The 6,740-nt window shown below is 37.8% G+C and overlaps 1 long non-coding RNA gene across 1 annotated transcript; it reads right to left on the reverse strand.

Moving 5' to 3' along the window:
• Nucleotides 1–571: 571 nt before the first annotated feature.
• Nucleotides 572–5,786, reverse strand: LOC142494465 (uncharacterized). The gene is made up of 5 exons (XR_012801454.1): nucleotides 5,736–5,786; nucleotides 2,441–2,488; nucleotides 1,815–1,850; nucleotides 1,597–1,614; nucleotides 572–596 (listed from the first exon to the last, which is right to left on the reverse strand). It is a non-coding gene; the product is annotated as an uncharacterized LOC142494465 (long non-coding RNA).
• Nucleotides 5,787–6,740: the final 954 nt, after the last annotated feature.

Raw genomic sequence — 6,740 nt, forward strand, 5'->3', positions numbered from 1 at the left:
ATTTTTAAAATCATTTCTTTTATAAGCTAACAAGGAGAAAAAAGGTCAGAAAAGTAACAAGTTATTGATCTTAACTTCGGTGGTTTCTTTATTATTTTAGTTAGGAATTCCTAGGTGTCTCAAAAATAATATTTTCCCAGAATCCCATCAAAGTATTTGCGACAGTGATATATATAAATTCACTTAGCAATTAATCATTTTGCATGGACAGCTACATTTTGCAAGTGGTTTTTTATTCCATCAGTGCAAATATAATAATACATTAATATGTGACTGTACTATATGTAGTACAGTATATCAGGTAAGATCTCACTCATATCACTGTGTCCTATGTTTCAAAAAGAGAAGAGAGAGAGTTTAAGGTGACAGTTCTTAGCCAAAGATATTAGGTTGACAAACCAATGTCCCAGAATGACATCACATACTGTATATTTATATATAATCTAAAATACGGTAAGATGCCACATTAACTCATTTGATATATTGATAAAACAATGTTGTTGTTTTTAACGGTAGCTTTACATACTAAGGAGACTACAAAACTAAAAAAATAAATAAAATATTGATCTTACCTTTCTTTGTTTAAGTACATTCTTCTAAACATGAAAGAAAAGTGTCTCAATAATAATAATAATAATAATAATAATAATAATAATAATAATATTTTCCCAGAATCAGTATTCTGGACACTGATCTTTTGTCTACAATAAGATACAGAATGAGTTCACTAAGCAATGAATAATTTTGCATGTTCAGCTACATTTTGCAAGTGGGAAAAATGATATTCTACTCACTTTTATTCCATCAATGCAAACAAAATAATACATTAATATGTGACTGTATGTAGTACAGTATATCAGGTAAGAACTCACTCATATCATTCTCTTATTATTTATTTTTTTAAAGAGCAGAGAAAGTGTTTTAAGGTGCCATTTTTTAGCCAAATATATTAGGTTGACAAATCAATGTCCGAAGTAATCCTTTATTGGTCAACTTTGCTCATATTATTTAACATGATTTACTCCTGCTTTTCTTTATTTTCTAAGATGGAAATACCTACTTCGTGTTTATTTCTTATATTAAGTTATTTGTTCCCTATACTTTAGCAATACTAAGTTCTAATTTAGCAGCATAGCAAATTGCTAAATTTACCCATATTAAATAAGTTATGGTGGGTACTGTATAATTTAAAAAAAAAGGACAAAAACCTGTGAATGAACTCACAGGTGATATTTCTATTTACTACATTTACCCAAAATACGTCATTTATTTTTAAAATGCAACCTTTTTGTACATCTCTTCTTAACAAATGTAAAAAAACAATTAAAAAACACACAAGAAGTGCGTATTTACTATGACATCTCTGTATCTTGATCTCGCTTCATAAGGAAAAAGAGAAAATGGAGTGTGGTGTAAAGAGCAGGACAACAGTACAATTATTCCACAGAAAGCTTTTAATTTATGTGGTTGTGTAGGTTGTGTCTCATACAATTCCCTCCTGAGATGTTCAATAAGTATGATACATTGATAAACATGTCCTTTACATCCTAACAAGATGAGTACAAAGGTAAAATAGAAACAAATGATTGATCTTACCACAATGTCAGTAACTGGCTAAAAGGAAAGAAAAGTGTTTTAAAATATATATTTTCCCATAATGACAACACACGCACACGCACACACACACGATCAAAAATAAGATGCAACATTAATTCATTTGATATATTGATAAAACATGTTGTTATTTTTTTAACGTTATCTTTATATTCTAAGGACAGTACAAAACGAAAAAATAAATAAATGATTGATCTTACCTTCAGCACATTAATTACTTGGTCAATAGCAGTTTTCTAAACATGAAGGAAAAGTGTCTTAATAATAATAATAATATTAATAATAATAATATTTTCCCAGAATCACATCAAAGTATTCTTGACAGTGATCTTTGTCTACAATAAGATACAGAATGAGTTCACTAAGCAACGAATCATTTTGCATGGTTAGCTACATCTTGCAAGTGTGGAAAATGATATTCTACTCATTTTTATTCCATCAATGCAAACATAATAATACACGAATATGTGACTGTATGTAGTACAGCATATCAGGTAAGAACTCACTCATATTACTTTATGCCTTATTTTTCAACTTTGCTCATATTATTTAACATGCCAATATAACATGATGTCCTTTCTGTATCCTTTCCTAAGGAGGAAATACTTATTTTTCTTATGCTGAGATCTTTGTTCACGACAGTTCAGCAAGTTAAATTCTAGGTTACCAGCACATCTATAGTGTTTCACAAGGCTGCACCTGCCTTTATATGTCCAAACAAAAATATCTAACATACAGAATATTACACAACGTCAATGTCTACTTTGATCATGTTTTCAACTAAGGATGTTTATACTGTATAAGTATTATAAAAATGTTGTCATACCACAATCTCACACAACTGCTGATTTCCATCTTCAGTATTTTGATGTAGCTACAATTAATAATAGATAGAAAGAAAGTCTGTATTAGACATTTAAACAAAACTGACATTCGCAAATACAGCAACATACTCCCAGAAGTCCCTATTTATAAATTAGAGATGGGCGAAAAAGTCCAAATCCTTTTCCTGAAATTTCAGAGGTTTCCATGCAAAATCCGTTCCATGGTGTAAAATCCGCCAACAGATTTGTTACAGTTTGAATATGCATGGATTAATCCAGAACTGTGATTGGATACAACCCGCTGGTGAATTGTAATAATCCATCAGCGGATTCCACAATCCACTGACAGATTTAAAAAATCTAATCTGCGGATTGCTAAATCTGTGGATTGGATTTTTAAAACTAATCAGCGGATTGTGGAATCCATGAATAGATTATCGGTGTTAAAAGAAAATTGCTCGCAGTTTGGGAGGTCTCCAAATTTAGATGCTCGTTAACTTCAAGGTATTCCCTGATGGCACCTTTATATGGTAATCCAGATTTTGCTCCGTGGCTAGAAGGTAGGGATTTCAAAACCTGAAGACAACAGGTGTTTATAAGATAAAGAGATTTGGAGGGTAGAATCACTATCAAGGCATTTGAACAGATTAAGTCGGAAAAGGACATTCCCAACACAGAATTTTTTAGATAACTCCAAATACGGGCATTTTAAACCAAACACACAATACGGCTTCCATTGACGAATTTTGAAATGCTCTGTGTGCGAGGAACTGACACACGGGTACTAACATCTAGGTTATACGGAGAAGTGATTAGTTGAGGCAAGGACTACTAAGACCATAGATGACGAAGAGTGGACTGAAATATTTAATGCGGCAGCTAAAATCTCCATCTACACGACATTAAAGGAGAACTCATATAAAGTATTAATGAGGTGGTCTCTCACCCAAGTCAAATTATGCAAATTTGTCCCGGGATACTCCCCTTTGTGCCCCAACAGTGTGGAGAAATGGGGGACTTGTTGCATATGCTGTAGTCCTGTCCTCGTATAGCACCCTTATGGGAACAAATTAGAAATTGTCTGCAGAGGATTTTGGACCTCGAAATTTAGTTTTACCTGTGGCTGTTTTTGCTAAATAAACAATCACAGGAGCTATCCAGAGCGGGAAATAAATTAATTGCTCATTTTGCAACTGTGATGAGGCACGAGACCGCAGCATTGTGGAACCAAAATACAATTCCATCTATTGAAAAGATTCGAAACAGAATTTGGTTTGTCTGCCAGATGAAAATGTTGACAAGTTTAGTCAACGTCACTGGCCCAAATTTCCAAAAGGTCTGGCTGCCGTGGCTGGCCCAGACAGATAGCCAGCGGGTGAGCAATCTCACCGTTTGGCACTGAAAGGAATAAGTGAGTTCTCCATTGATGAGATGCAATAGGTAGGGGACTGGAAAGGCAGACCCGGACAAGGTTTACAAGGAAGCTATGTGGGTCCTGTTAGGCAGTCTACGGACAAACCACAGGGGTATGCCAGGAACCAAGTTCAAAAAGAGCGGACAAGATTTCGGCTCCTCTCAAAAGGGGTACTTTTTGCTTCTTTCCCTACCCTTGCTGAGTTTTATGTTGTATGTCTGTAGGTCTATGTGACATAGGGCATAAGCATGAGATATATGCAAGAAAATTCATGTGATAACATGTATGTTTGTATGTAATGCCTTGTGGACAAAATAAATAAATTTGAAGTTTGAAGTGTAATACATACATATAATATATAAGATCAAGTTTCTCAGGCTTTTTTTAGCGGGGGTTCTCTGACTCAATTCTTTGTTAATTTGTGCTGATCAATTCATGATCATTTGCTCTATGTTGGTTATTTTGCATACACTACCGACACAGTTTATTACACTGCGGTCAGATCCGCAAGCCGGGAGATTTCCCGGCTTGCTAGTGGCTGCCCCTCGGCGTGCCGCGCGTCACCGACGTGCGGTCACGCGTCATCGGGAGCCTGCGCCCCCTGCACGCGCGTCCAGGGCTCCCCGAGGGAGCCCTGGTGTCCCGCGATGTGGGGGATGGCGGCAGGGGGTTCCGGGGGACCCGGCGGACCCGGCAGCGGGAGGGAGAGTGCCCCGATCGGAGGGCGCTCTTCCGCTGCTTCGGCGCGCGCCCGGCACCCTCCGGCACGCGCCCGGCACCCTCCGGCACGCGCCAGGTTACTGCTGCGGCCGAGAACGGGCAAATGCTCGAATAAACTCGGCCGCAGCAGTACTTAACTGTTTATTTTGCAGATTTATTTTACTTTACATTCTTTGTGTGTGTGTCGATTTCCTTATTGATCTGATTTGTGGCCGTGTTATGAAGATAACAGCTTTTGTACTTCTTTGAACATTTGTAGCAATATTTTGATAGTGTGCTACAGGGGTCTTTATGTTGTGGAATATTTCATTTTGTTTCTATTTTTTCACTTTTGCCTCTCCAAGAAACGGTTATTCTCTTAGATTAGTAGGCCCCCCTAATCACAGTGCTCAGTATCTGAGGCACCCCCACAACAGGACAATAAGTCACAGGGCAGAGACACAGTCACAGGAGACACAGAACAGAGACACAGAGGGCAAAGACAATCAGAGAGACACAGAACAAAGACAGATAAATTCACTGGAGACAGAGCGGGTATTGTCACAGGAGACAGAGGGGCAGAGGCAGACAAAAAAGACACACTCAACAGAACAAATACACACACACAACAGAATAAATAGACACAACAAAACAAATACAGACAGACACACTCACAGAGACAAACTCACCTCTGTCCTGCCCCTGCTGCTTCTTCCTTTGCTTGACCACAGACACCTGGTACCACCTTCTGATTGGCTGTATTACCCAGCAGCAACCAATCAGGGTTGAGGAAACTGCTCAGCCCCCTAGCAACTGCCCTACTTTTTCCCTGCTTTGGGTGAACAGAGATATCTTGTGGCATCCTTTTCATCCTCCCAATTAACCCCAGTGTGCCATGGGACCCGTTGGGAAACACTGTCCTAGATCCTTCCATTTTTTTCATTTTATCCATTAATGTATGAAATGTCAGGATATATACCATATCCATATTCCATATACATAGCTTGCAAACTCGCAGACAAACAAATGCTAAAATGAATTACTTTTATAATCCATTTTTTGATTACTTGAAAATGTAATGCCTTTGTCCCAATACCCCACATGTATTGTTTAAACAAAAATAAACATGAGGTGCAAACAAAATATGTTGTCATATGTACATGAACCATATAAATGATTTTTACCTGTTCACAAATATATGTTTTCAGCTTCTCAAGAAATGTATTGATTTCGATCTAGAAATAAATATAAAAACTATGAGAGTGATGTAAAAATTGCAAGCCATCCAGAGTGTCTACTTACTTCTTAAGCGGGCCATACCCAGGTCGATTTGCAACCACATGAGTGTGACCATTCTTCCAAAATTAGCATTTTTCCCATTAATGTTCCAAGATAGAAGATACCTACTGTACTGTATGAGTATCAGTCATTAAACCCCTGTTTTGTTTGTTTCGGAATGAGGTTGCATTATTGATCACATACAAATATTTTAAACTCTGCAACAGTAAGTGCAAAAATCATAAATCATACCGAACATAATAGAAAGCTATACATACTGGCTGTTCTTTCAGTGGCAGGCAAATATATCAAAAAGTGGCGCTCCAAAATTATAAACACAGATGTGAAGAAATGTGATACTTATACAAACATGAATTAATGCTGCTTAACCCAGTGTGGGGTCGTTCTCTCGATCCCGTGGACAGTGAAGAGGTGAAGATCATCAGGAAGCGCAATGTCATGTAAAAAACAGAAGAAAATTCCCTGATGGTGCAGTATTGTGATTGATATGTGATAAATATCAAGGTGCAGTGTGCTGGATACTCACAAGTGTAGAGTGAGCAATGTTCCCATAAAGGTTTCTTTATGTGTGTCAGCCCGTTGGACCGTCAGACAGGTAAGTGGAATGGTAAGTGCTGGAGACCTTAAGTGAATAATAAAACGGACATAGTGCAGACTGTACAAAATATCTTTAAAAGTAAGTATATGTGCAATACACTCACATGGTTTTAAAAGGTAACAAGCGTTTAGATCACACAGGTTGGATCTCAGCAATGAATGAGCTGTTCTCTGTCCCCCCTCTGCCTCGGCAGGCGTGCGTGTCACCGGTGCGTCTCACCCTAACCGGAAACCGGAAGTGACGTCATCTGCTCTGGGGGACGCCGATCCTGTGGGAGTTTTTCTCATCAGCC

Source organism: Ascaphus truei, chromosome 5, assembly GCF_040206685.1.
Source record: "Ascaphus truei isolate aAscTru1 chromosome 5, aAscTru1.hap1, whole genome shotgun sequence".
In the NCBI taxonomy this organism is placed as follows: domain Eukaryota; kingdom Metazoa; phylum Chordata; class Amphibia; order Anura; family Ascaphidae; genus Ascaphus; species Ascaphus truei.